Source organism: Neophocaena asiaeorientalis, unplaced genomic scaffold (genome assembly GCF_003031525.2).
Source record: "Neophocaena asiaeorientalis asiaeorientalis breed wild unplaced genomic scaffold, Neophocaena_asiaeorientalis_V1.1 scaffold258, whole genome shotgun sequence".
In the NCBI taxonomy this organism is placed as follows: Eukaryota; Metazoa; Chordata; class Mammalia; order Artiodactyla; family Phocoenidae; genus Neophocaena; species Neophocaena asiaeorientalis.
The window spans coordinates 4,677,877-4,691,824 of NW_020172591.1; positions in this window are offsets into that span (position 1 = coordinate 4,677,877).

Below are 13,948 nucleotides of genomic sequence, written 5' to 3' on the forward strand. Positions count from 1 at the left end.
TAAGCCTAATTAAAAATTTAAAAAAATAGTTATTTTGGAATCCAAGTGTAGAAATGCTTTTAAAACTGTGTTTAAGTATCTATAATATAAAACTGACCATTTTAACCATTTTTTGGTGTACAGTTCAGTGACATTAAGTCCTGAACAATCATTGCACAATCATTACCACCATCCATCTCCAGAACTTTTTCATTTTCCACTGAACTCTGCACCCAGGAAACACATCTCCCCATTCCTTCCTCTTCAGCCCCTGGCAACCACTATTCTACTTACTGTCTCTATGAATCTGACTACTCTAGTGCCTCATACAAGTGGAATCATACAATATATGCCCTCTTGTGTCTGGCTTATTGCACTTAGCATCGCGTCTTCAAGCTTCATCCAAGTTGTAGCGTGTGATAGAATTTCCTTCTTTTTTTTTTTTTTTTTTTTTTGCGGTACGCGGGCCTCTCACTGCTGTGGCCTCTCCTGCTGCGGAGCACAGGCTCCGGACGCGCAGGCTCAGCGGCCATTACTCATGGGCCCAGCCGCTCTGCAGCATGTGGGATCTTCCCGGACCGGGGCACGAACCCGTGTCCCCTGCATCGGCAGGTGGACTCTCAACCACTGCGCCACCAGGGAAGCCCAGAATTTCCTTCTTTTTAAAGGCTGAATATAGAGCCCATTGTATGTTTGTGTATTTTGCTTACCTGTTCATCTGTTGATAGACACTTGGGGTGTTTGTACCTTTCGGCTATTGGTAACAATGCTGCCATGAACACGGGTGTGCGGATTTGTTTGAGTCCCTGTTTTAAATTCTTTGGGGTAAATACCCGGAAGTGGAATTGCTGGATCATATGATGATTTTTATGTTAACTCATTCATTTTAAATACTACATAATCTTCCACTGTATATTTCATGTGTTTACCGGCAATTTAGGTTCTCTTTTCTGTAAATTGCCCATTCTCTGGTATGATTTTAGTGGGATTTTAGACAATACTTATATAATCTGGATAATCTTTCTTTTATCTGTTGTATATATGGCAAGTCATACACATTGAAAAATAAGTTTCTACGTCATTCCAGATCCAAGACCTTGTCCTTATCTCTTTGATTATTTAAGGAACAATTATTGGTGAGTTTTTATTACTATAAAAATAAAAGCGCACAGACAGGCAGCCATCTGTATGCAGCACAGGGCCTGCCTCATAGTAGGTGCTCCATAAATATTTACTGAATGACTAAATTACTTTTGACAGCCCATGGTTTCATTAGTGTTTCTTTTTTAGAACTGACTATGATCAGGCAAGTCCAAAAACTGAACTAAATTCTTCCTGATACCTCACAGCACAGTTTTCCCTAAGTTTAACCTGGTTGACCAGTCTCAGAAAAAAAAAAATTAAGCCAAATTGCTCTGAAAATAGTAGATAATTCAAGTTTTTGCTATTTGAATAGCACTCCAGGGAAACTGTACTGCAACGGGTTTTGTCAAAATGAGAATAGTTAGTGATCAAATAACTCATAGACTAGAAAAAACAGTAGAAAAGGTACAGTGGTTCTTAACTCAGACTTCCTACCTCTTCTCCAGGAAAGATAATGTCAATAATAATTATAGGCTTCTTTTCTTTCTTTCTTTCTTTCTTTATTTGTCTCTCTCCCTTCCTTCCTTCCTTTCTTTTTCTTTCTTTCTTTCTTTTTCTTCCTTCCTTTCTTTCTTTCTTTCTTTCTTTTTCTTTCTTTCTTTCTTTCTCTTCCTTCCTTTCTTTTCTTTCTTTCTTTCTCTCTCTCTCCCTTCCTTTTTCTTTCTTTCTCTCTGTCTCCCTTCCTTCCTTCCTTTCTTTCTTCCTCTTTCTTTCTTTCACTGTCTCTCTCCCTTCCTTCCTTCCTTTCTTTTTTCTTTCTTTCTTTCTCTCTTTCTGTCTCTATCCCTTCCTTCCTTCCTTCCTTTCTTTTTTTCTTTCTTTTTCTTTCTTTCTTCCTTTCTTCCTCTTTCTTTCTTTCTCTCTCTCTCCCTTCCTTCCTTCCTTCCTTTTTTCTTTCTTTCTTCCTTTCTTCCTCTTTCTTTCTTTCTTTCTCTCTCTCTCCCTTCCTTCCTTCCTTTATTTTTCTTTCTTTCTTTCTTTTTTCTTTCTTTTTCTTTCCTTCTTCCTTTCTTCCTTCCTTTCTTTCTTTCTTTTTAGTAATTATAGGTTTAATGTGTATGCAATAATTTGTATATCTGTTATTTAATCTTACTTAGTCTTCATCATAATCCTGCAAGGGAACCTTTATCTTCTCATTTGACAGATGGGGAGGGCTGAGGATGACTAAGTCACTTGCTGGAGGTCACACAGCTCATGGTAAAGAGCAGAGTTGGGAATTCATCCCTATTCCTTCTGTGGCAGGCACTGAAATCTTTTTTGACTGTTATCCTACTCTGTGTTCATGGTTCCCCAACACCGGATCAGGGTTACTAACAGGAACCGTGGCCAGGAGTGGGTGGCTTTGCCTGTGCATGTGTGTAGAAGGGGAGCAGGAAGGAATCATGGTTTTGTTCAGAGTCCCAGGGCTGTGTCCCAGGGTGTGGGGAGGCAGGTTGGATTGACTGATTGTCCTTGAACCTCAGATGTTTACAGCTTCACTGGTCGAGCCCCTCCTCCTCCTGGGACTGCTTCCCTGAGGTGCTGCCAGGTCCTGGGGCTGGAGGAGGTTCCTAAGGCCAGCGTGATGGCTCCAATTTGTCATCTCTTGGGAATGACTCTGCTTATCTCCTCCTGGGATGCTGCCTCTTGACTGTGGCCCACAGAAATCTCTGCCTTTTCTGACTACACTGGGAGTTTGCAGCTCATAACTTAATACAGACTTATATTCCTGTATTGCTCTCTAAACTTTGTTCCTTGTCATACCAGACAAATAGTGGGGGTCAGAGGCCTGGGTTATGTTGTTTTGTACACAACTCCCTTTAAATAGAGCTGTAGAGCCAAATATTGACGATAAAGTATATTTTTAGTGGATCATTTCAGAGCCTCTGTAACCTTAGAGTCGGCTGAGAATAATTAGTAACAACTGTATGAACAACTGTCCTCAGGAGAAGAAAGATGTGGACGAACTCTTCAAACTGAACTTTATATTTCTGGGAAGAACATGATATATCTGTTTTTAAGTGCAATCAGCAGAACTTTAAGAGGAAAGGTCCCACAGTATCAGCTATCATTTTCCCCATTCTCATCCTAACTTCCCACTCTTAGGTGTATCTAATTTTCTAGAAACGTCTATTCTAGGGCCTGTGAAAATAGGGAGTGCCCCTAGGGAACCCAGAGGCCGTGGTGGTGGAGGTGGTGGCAGTAAAGTTGAGGGGAAGGATCCATATTTTACTTGGGGGCCTGAAAGTTAATCTGTCCTTTTGATATTTTTTTTAATTGAAGTATAGTTGATTTATAGTATTATATTCGTTTCAGGTATACAACATAGTGATTCAATACCTTTATACATTACAAAGTTATTACAATATTATTGAGTGTACTTCCTATGCTGTACATCATATTCCTGTGACATTTATTTTGTAACTAGTAGTTTGTACCTCTTAATCCCCTTCACCTATTTTGCCCATCCCACTGGCCCCCTTGATGATAATAATCTAAAATAGCATTTGAAATTATGACCCAAATCCTATAGGGGCTTCCTCTTTTCTGCAAGTTTGTGGATCAATTTTTTTTTATAAATTTTTACTTATTTATTTATTTTTGGCTGCGTTGGGTCTTTGTTGCTGTGCAAGGGCTTCTCATTGCGGTTGCTTCTTGTTGCCAAGCATGGGCTCTAGGGCACAGGCTCAGTAGTTGTGGCGCACAGGCTTTGTTGCTCTGCGGCATGTGGGATCTTCCTGGACCAGGGCTCGAACCTGTGTCCCCTGCACTAGCAGGCAGGTTTTTAGCCACTGCGCCACCAGGGAAGCTCTATGGATCATTTTTAAATACAAAGAAGCCAAGGGGCTCACTCTTCTGTGATTTGCCTGTGCCGTCCTGAATCTCGGCCATCTAGATCTGTTGTGAGTTCTACTACTCCCCCGGCTGCTCTCATCTTTGAAATTGGCCCCAGGTGATCTACGGTTACCTGTATTGGTTACAGAAGTTCTCACTGAAAGAAGCAATGCACTTTGAAAATGGAATCCTCTCCCTCTCTCTTTGCTTCACTCAGAGTCTTTTACAGCCCAGCATCCAGATGACCCTCCACTCCAGAACCTGAAGACCCTGTGAAGAGCCATAATTGGTGTGAATAGGAATCTTTGACAGCTTCGGAGAAAAGGAATGTAGACTAGTCTTCTTGCCCTTGGCATCCAAAGTAGAAACCCTTGACTCCAACAGGTACTTCCCTCCCAAGTGTGGAAGGCTCCTTGTTCTCATTTCCCAGGTAAAACAAGGTGTGTCTACACCAGGGAGCCCCAAACCGTGGTCGTCAGCAGAATGTGTGTGGACAGGGGTTGCTGGTTTCAATCAAGGAAGCCAGAAAAGACTGGTTTCCCTGTCATGGAAAACTTTCTCGTCTGGAGGTGCTCCAAGGCTTGTGATTCGCACAGATGTGTTTCTGAAGCAGCAAGGTTTGTGAGCAGACTTGCTCCCTGGTCTGTGGCAAGGACCAGTAACATCATGGAGGGTTGCGCTGTCCAACGTGGGAGCTTCATTGTGGCTATGAACATTTAAATGAGTTAAAGGGAAATAAAATTCAACGTTCAGGCTGTCAGTTGCATTAGCTATGAGGTTACACATGCTCAGTGGCTTCTGTACTGGACATTTCCATCACTGTAGAAAGTTCTATTGGACAGCAACACTCTAAGACGCACCACTTAACAGAGGCCACTTTACTGGTCCCAGACAGTGGTGACCTGCACTGTGGCCCTGAGGGACCCAAGTGAGGCTAAGTGAGGATATAGAGTCGCAGTAAATGTGCACGCAGAGCACAGGTATGGTCATTGGAGTGAAAGCTTAATGATTCTTTCAATAAACGTTTCTTAAATATAACACTTGATTCAATGTCACTCAAAGGAACATTAGAAATCCTGGTACTTGTGCAAGACACCATTTCTGTCATCTTGGTGTTCCTAACCTATAAAGTGAAGCAGGAAATAAATAAGAATAAGCTGCGATAAACTGAAAAGTGGACAAGTGCAAAGAGGCATTATTTTCTTTGGACAGCGGAACTCGGGAAAATTCTCAGAGAAGGGGACACGCAGCACAGTTTGATGGGTGACAAAAAGCTTGGCAAATAGACAAGGAGAACCTTCCAAATAGAAGGAACCACACAAAACTGGAGAACTGTAAGAAGTTTGCTGGCAGGGGAATGTGAAGGGGGATGAAGGAGAGAAGTAGGACCAGTTGCCACAATTTTGGGGCCTGCCGCAAAATGAAAATGCGAGGTCCTCCTTAAAAAATTCTTCAGAATTTCAAGACAGCAACCGGCGAGCATTAAATCCGTAATAGGCCCATGCAAAAGCACAGCGAAGGAGCCTACGAGGCTATCTGATGGCAGGAGATGGGGTTAAAGGGAAGGGCAGGACCATACCATCAAGGGCTTCTGGGTCGGTTTGGTGTTTGGACTGTGTCCTGAAGGCAACTGAGAGCCTTAGAAGGTTTGTCAGTGGGGCTGAGGTAAGATCAGGCTTGCCTTTGACAAAGACCGTGTGGGGGCAGCACTGAAGGGCCTGGAGGGAAGGCTGGTTAAGAAGCGATTGAAATGGCCTGGAGAGAGAGGAGGAGACGGGAGAAGTGACAGCGGACAGAGGAAGCGACAGTGGGACGGAGAGGAGACAGGACTCTGAAAGATGTGTGGGTGGTGAACTTGATGGCAGGACGTCAGGCTTGAAGTCTCGTTTGCTGTGGCCACGGCTGGGCTGTCCTCCACTGCGGTCTCGGGTGCCGCCTTCTTTGCAGGTTCTGGAGTCTTTGGGTTCCCATGACCCCTCCCAGAGCAAAAGGCTGAGGGTGCAGGAGAGTGGGAGGTACCAATGTTGCCCCCCAAGTCCCTCACTAAGAACGCTTTCGGGACGCTTCCCTGTTTGCCACATGAGGCAGACGTTGCCTTAACCCCAATCTGGGGAGAACCAAATCCATCCTGCCTCTCTACTCCAGTCCCAGAGACCCAGCCTTTAGCAGAAACTCAATCAGCATTGTTTCAATACCACCTCCCTTGGATTTGCATTTCCTGACTTGGGTGTTTGTGACATTCCAGGGGCCATTATCAGAGGGTTTCACTCTTTATTTCCTGATAGAATCAGGACACGTTCTTTTTTGGGGGGGTGGAGGTGGGGCGGAGAGAGCCAGTGTGTAACAAGGCATCCACCAAGAGCGGGCACAGTCCCACAGCACAGCAGGGAGGGAATGAAAAATGCACCCCTTCAGCGGCCTCCTGACCGCAGACAACATGGAAGGAAGCCGGTGTGTATTCAGTGCCAGGCGGTGTGTGCCAGGGCTCCTCCCTTTTCGTAGGCTGTCTCTTCTCATCCTCATGACAATGCCTGAAGGTGAGCACAGGGGCCCCGCTTTTGCACATGACCACCCAGCGGTCATTGGCAGGATGTGGATTAGAACTATGGTCTTCACACTGCCGGATGCCCACCCCCATCCCTCCCGTCTCAGCGAACACCTGGGAACAGCTCCCAGTTTCCTTCGCTTCTAGTTGACAGGTGGAAAAACAAAACAGAGGAGGCACGACACTGAGCCGGTCCTGGGTAGAGTCTGGGTAAATTGTTTCTAAGGTGAGGGTGATTTTATGTAAACCTTGCATGGAATGGATGTCTCCGTTAATTAGCTTATTTGTAAAAAAGCAAACAACCAAAAACTGGGAGTCTGGTCTGACTCAGAGAGAGGGAAGAGGGAGGCATATTTAATGCATTTGAAGGGAAATATAAACCCCAAGTAGCAGCATGAAGTTGGCACAAGTTATGAACTGGCTGCGTTGGACTGGGTGTTTCCAAGAAAAATTTTAGAAACAACAACACAGGAATATCCTTGTTCGGTGGCAAGTCTGACATGGTGAGTCTTGGCACTTTCTAGAAATTGGAGGGTGTGGAGAGGCAGGGGGGAGGAGAGAGAGACCAGCCTAACTTCAGGGTGGCTTCTGGGCTCAGAGAGCATCCCTTGTACCTGGAGCTCTAACAAGCCGGAAACACATCGATTTGGGGGGGATCAGTGTGGAGGAGAAGAGTGAAAACCTGGGGAGCTGTGTTTCCAGCCCGAGAGCTATCTGATGAATCCTCCAAATGAAGACCAGCTCAGAAGCCAAAGCTGCTTTTCCAGGCGGGTCCCACGTTAAAACTGGGATATTAATTTTACAAGCGGGAAAAAGCTCTCCTGGACACCAAAGTGTGGCTGACAGAAAAAGTCCACAACCTGTAGGCTCTGGATGAAAGGGCTGGGCCTCTGGGGGCATCTTCCGGGCCGCAAAAAGGGCCAGGCTGCTCGAAGGGTACTTGAAACAAATAAAACAGTGACTCTAAAACACACCCGTATGTCATGTTCTTCCAGAAAAATACCCTCTGTAATTAGTTACAAGCTTTAGAGAATAAAACCAATTTACCTGTCAAAGAGAAAGGCCGATATCCCCCCAGCCCGAACTGCTGGGGGCCAGTGTGGCTCCAGGCCCCTTCCCTCCCCACGGCTGCACCTTTCTCCTCCCACTTTCTTGATTTGTGAAGACTGGAAAAAAAAAAAAGTTGGGAAAATCCTCTAAAAACACACAGAGTTCCAAGCACAGTCAGACCACTAATTACTGTTAAGCCGGAGCCCCTTTTTGTGTTCTGAGGGGGGGGGGGGCTTCAGTGTGTAGTGACCACTTGGGTCTTTTCATGAGTTCGGGCTAACTCCTGAATGGCAGATTTTTTTTTCTTCTCCTTTTCAACCTTTGCTTTTGCCGCCTGCCTCCTTTTCCTCATCCTCATCTTTACCTTCTTTTTTTCCTTTATTTTTTTCTGCTTTTTTTCTTTCTCTGTTTTTTCATTTTTCTTCTGGTGTTGTGTTTTAAGTCTCTAAATGAAACTTGACTGCCCCCATGGCCGGCTGGAGAAGCACAAAGGCCTCCCATTCCACTGGCTACAGTAACGCCATTGTGTGTCCTAACAATGCACTAATTGGTAGTGACAATTGTGGAGCTGGGGAGGAAGAGGGGGGCCGCTGAAATAAAGGGAGAGGAGGGGGACGGGAGGCCCAGGTTCCCGATGGAGAGGGGGATAGACCCACAGAGGCGGCGCCATGCTGGGGTTTGTGCTGGGCTTTCTAAATTAATAACAAAAACAAAGTGGAAAACAATTATTTTGGAAAAAAAACATAGACTTTGCCGCAGACAACTTCAGGGTCCTGGGCGGGGAGCTTGAATCAGCCGACTTGCACAACCAACATTCCTGTGTTTCTGCAAATCGATGCAAAAGCGGGAGAGGCTGGTGAGAAAAGGCTCTGAGGGAAGCTCCAGACAGGATGGCTGAGAGGCAGGTGCTGAGGCTGGTGCGTGATGAAGTCCTCTGTTCGACCACATTTCTCAAGGAGGGGAAGCCAGAAGGGGAGAAGGCTTACATTTGCTGGCTGGTGGATTAGACCGTCACAAAGTCCAGGAGCTGCAGAAGGCGATTCTGATGTTTAAAATAGTCCAGAAGGGGAGCTGGGCAGGATGGTAGACAAGGACAAAATGATAGCCAGATAGGGCTGCTGGGCCCCCAGGCTCCATCTGCTGGAGATGCCCCCCAAACCCTCAGAACCCTAGTCACCTGGAACCAGCAGGAGCCTCAGGGCCACCTGGTGCCCGCCGGCACCCGAGCTTTGCACAGAATGACTCCCCTTCCCAGACCAACCTCCAAGGGGCCCTCTCCCCAGAAGCTTTTCCTGACCTGGTGAGATTGGCCCACATCCTGCCCGTGCTCTCCCTCTGCACCCTGAAAGGAATGAGACTCTTCCTGTGTGCCAGGCCCAGTGCCCTGTCCGCACTAATTCACTGAAGTCTCACAACAGCTACATAACCTGATGACTATTATTATCCCCAGAGAGAAGGAGGTAACAACGTGCCCAAGGTCACCGAGCATCAAAGCCAAGGAGCCAGGAATCTAGCAGTTGCCACAACAGAGCTGGTTAATGTCGCCCTCTTGGCTTCTGTGCTCACCTCTCTCCGTTGACTCTGTGTTTCGGGGCAGGGCTGGAGGGAGGGGGAAGGCTGTGCCCCTGCAACTCCAGCATCTAACGGAGCACTTGGCCTATGGGAGGCCTCCCCAAAGATCTGCTGACTGAAGGGGGAGGCAGGGAGTGCTGGATTATTAGCAGACATCCTCTGTGTCCTCCTGAGTCTCAGACTTCGGCCTGCATTAGAATCCCACGCCCCCATAGTTAAAATATAGGTCTCCCCTCTCTCCCCCCCATCCCCCGGTCGTGAATGAACTGAGAATGTGCACTTGTAACACATTCCCTGCTGATGCTGGTCTGGGGACCACAGTTTGAGAGGGGCTGCTCCAGTTCTAGCATAATGTTCACACTGCACCGGGGATTCCATTCCTGCCATTATCTCTGGGTTTTTTTTTTGTTGTTGTTGTTTGTTTGTTTTTGTGGTCTGAGATCAGACATTTTATTAAGGAGAAATTAAAGTTGAAAAGTTTTGACCATAATGATAGAGAATCTTAGGTTCCTTCCTGCTTTAAATAATAATCTTAATCAAACAGCCATTTATAGCTGATGGAAAAAAAAAAAAGATGCTCAGTGATGTGCCCAACTAGCACCTCTGCAAACAATGACATGTTTTAGAAAATATCTGGACAGAGTCTTTTATTTGGGAAGACTCTCTTGGAGAGCCTTTTCTCTCATACGTTTTGGTGCCTCTTAATTTTATGTCATGAATATCATATGCTTTAAAGTGAAATACTCATCCAATGGAAGAACTGAATAAAGAACATTTTAATTCTAAAGTCTTTTTGGTGAGAGCATCTCGCGGGATGGGAGGGAAATTGAGGAACCCGCCCCCTAAGACCAGGCTGTTGGCTCAGAAGCTAATGCCTTTGGCTCCAACGTGGTGCCAGGGAACAGACGGGACCCTCTGCATGGGGGGCACCTGCCATCCTTGCACATAAAGGGTTCTGTCTTTACTCAACTCTGTAGAGACCAACCCTGTTTCTTGAGCTGGTCCTTTCAATTAGTCAGGTGTTCAGCATCCATTGACAAGTCACTGTCATCACGTTGGGGGCGCAGCAAACTCCTGAAGTAGCCCCTCTCCTCAATTAAAGAAAACTTTTCTCCCAGCCTTGGTACAGCTTTCTGAATACAGAGGCCGGGAATGATGCACCCTGGAAGGACCAAGTCTTGTGTGTTCCCGCTGCAGCTTCTGTTGGCTGCATTGAGCCAGCATGAATGGCGCAGGGGGTACTGCCCTCTGAAGGGGACTGGGAAGGAGAAAGGGAAGCTGGGGAGGCAACCACAGCACTTTACAGTGTATCAAACCTTCAGGAGGGGTACCTCGTATTCTTATTTTGTAAAATCTTTACTGTCAGAACAAACAAAACAAAAAAAGATATTTAGGGGACAATGAGATAAATTTCATATGGAACTGAGCATCAGATGATAACAAATTATTGTTACTTCTGTTCAGTGTGTAATGACGTTGTGACTATGGAGAAAAAAATAAGCCTCTTTTTTAGATGCATGCTAAAGCACATCAGCATAACGTGTCATTATGTCTGTGATTTGCTCTGTGATATTTTCTCAGAAAAAGTAAATGAGGGACTTCCCTGGTGGCGCAGTGGTTAAGAATCCGCCTGCCAATGCAGGGGACACAGGTCTGATCCCTGGTCGGAGAAGATCCCACATACCACAGAGCAGTTAAGCCCATGCGCCACGACTACTGAAGCCCACATGCTCTAGAGCCCAGGGGCCACAACTACTGAGCCTGCGTGCTGCAACTACTGAAGCCCGTGGGCCTAGACCTGGTGCTCCACATTAAGAGAAGCCACTGCTAACTTCCCTGGTGGTGCAGTGGTTAAGAATTCGCCTGCCAATTCCGGGCACACAGGTTAGAGCCCTGGTCTGGGAAGATCCCACATGCCGCGGAGCAACTAAGCCCAGGGGCCACAACTACTGAGCCTGCGTGCTGCAACTACTGAAGCCCGTGGGCCTAGAGCCTGTGCTCTGCAACAAGAGAAGCCACCGCAATGAGAAGCCCGTGCACCGCAACGAAGAGTAGCCCCCGCTCGCTGCAACTAGAGAAAGTCCGCGCGCAGCAACAAGTAACCAAAAAAAAAAAAGTAAAAGAGAAACAAGAGTAGGTGGAACAAACAAGGCAAAATCTAATACTTTTTTATTTTTGAAAATGTTTATTTTTGTCTTCGAAAATCCTCATTTAGAAACGCCCCGTGGTGGGCTGCTCATGAGCTGACTATTGTGGTGCCAGGGCTACAGGTTTGGGAGCAATTTGGGCAGGGCTAGTTTCCAGGGCTTTTTGGCTGTCGGACCACATGTTGACACACATTCGCTATGAGCCTTGGCACTTGGCAAAGTCTATCAGCCGGTGCCTGACTTCTGCTTTCCCCCTTCCCCTTGGTGTAGAATTGAACTTGCATGAGCGGGAGGTACTTCCTGAGACGTCTGTCATCAGGCGTCTCTTCTGGGCACTGGGGCTGCTGGTGGCTGTTTCCTCAGTTGCCTCACTCCTGGGAGCAGTGAGAAAGCCATCTGGGGAGCTTGACCCAGTTTAGAATTCACATTCACTTCCCTGCCTATGCAATTGGAATTTATTTCCTCTGCAAAAGGCTTGAATCTCAGAGCAAAATACCTCCAGCTGGGCTTGAGTATGCGTGCAGTGATCCTAATGGAGAAAGATTCTGGTTTATTTTCATAACAGCGTGCACCTTGCGGTATCCTTGGAACCTGACATTATTAAGAGTGTGTCATCACAATACAGCGCGGGAGCTAAGGCAATTTGGATGTCCTTGGGCCCCAAATTAATATGTACTTTGTATAGTCTTGTAATTTGGAAGGCAATTTTCCATAACACAGTGAGAGATGTTCCTTTATACATTTAAGATAATTTAGCTCAATGTTCATTTGAAAAAATGACGGTGCTAATAGCAGCTCTTCAGCTTCAGAACAACAGACCATCCTGGGAGAGCACAGAAGCCACTGAAAGTGATTCTCATATCAGGCTGTCTGGGAGGGACTGGATAAAAGCTGGAGGAATTTCTCCCAGACCAACAGCTGCCTGAGATTGTATGGCAGGATCTGAAATATTGTATGAACCCATAAACTCTAGCTGATTGGCTTAAAACCAATAGCTCTTAATGGAGGAATCTGAAATAGAGGTGGGGGAATTATGAATTTCCCAATCGTCCAGGTAAATTGTAAGTCATTGCACATAAGTCAGAATTTCTGTATGATCAGCTACGGGAACATTTTTTTCTTCCTGCTAGACATTTCTGTCCAAGCTGTGAAGGAATAGATGCAAACAGGGGAGAATAAATGAATCTGTTGCAGGTGCTTTGCCTTGATCTTCCTGAGTACTATATACCAGGGGCCATTGTTCTCCTGGGGAAGGAATCCTCTATCCCAATCAGAATCCAATACAATAATAAAAATACACTTTAAACACCTACACCCGTCAAGTCAGGAATGTAGTTTTTTTTTTTTGCGGTACGCGGGCCTCTCACTGTTGCGGCCTCTCCCGCTGCGGAGCACGGGCTCCGGACGCGCAGGCTCAGCGGCCATGGCTCACGGGCCCAGCCGCTCCGCGGCATGTGGGATCCTCCCGGACCGGGGCACGAACCCGTGTCCCCTGCATCGGCAGGCAGACTCTCAACCACTGAGCCACCAGGGAAGCCCAGGAATGTAGTTTTTAACGTTGCTGCTTTAGAAAAAGTCTCTAGTTCATTTCCAGTTGCATTCCTGCCCCTTGGCAACACTACCTTCCTACAATGATTCTCAATAAAGGCTTTGCTGTGGGTGTTCCCCTGTGGTAAGCATTGTGGGAATGGAGAAGATCACGTCTTTTATAAGACTGAACCATTTGTACAAGTGTTCCATCAGTGAGGAATACTTGTTATCATCAAAGTTATTGATTTCGTAAAAGGAGGAGAGGGTGAGAACTAAGTTTCCATTCACCTGTAACTGGCAGGTGAGGTTGAAGGTCATTAGTTCAATAGATGCCTTGATTCAGAATGATTCTCGTTCATTTTAAAGTCTAGTTCTTCCACGGAACCAAGGCAAATATGAACACAGCTCAAGATTTCCTGAATTTCCCGGGCCTTTCTGGGCAAGAAGCACCTAGTGATTTTCCATTTTAAACACCACTATCCAGAGTGATGAGGTTCATGTTCGTTGGATGGGCCTGACCTGGGAGCAGACTGTCACATGCATACATCTGAGGACAACTGCCGCATAACCAGGAGGAATGAACAAACGAAAGGGAGGGTACAAGGCTCTCTTTGTAGGCTAGCTTAGTCACCTGTGGCCATGACTGGGTCACTTCTATTCACCCGGCTGTCTGGCAATGGTATATACTGGATAAATAGACACTAACTACATACACCCCGGAAGAAAATGAAGGGGGTATAAAGTTAAAGATTTATGAAAACAATGGCAATCCACGAGCAGCAGCTTCCAAAGTACTGCTCTCTGTCTGCCAGGAGGGCCGGAGGGCAACTAAGACCCATCAGTCCCTCTACATCCCTCTGACATCCTTCCCACAGTGGACCACCTGTATGCTAAGCAAATGTATATTTCATTCAATGAAGCAACTTGCTTCATTCAGTCTAGTGGTTTTTAACTTTCAGAATGCATGGGACTCACCCAGGGAGCTTTTAAAAATAGAAATACTCAGGCCCATCCAGAGAGATTCTGAGCCAATTGTCTGTGATGGGGTCCTGACGTTTTGCTTGTGTTTTTGTGCTTCTGTTGTGGGAACCACTGATTAAAGCCATCATCAAAGGACAGGACGGGGGAAACAATTAAGGGAGATTCAAATCACCATCTCCTGAGCGGG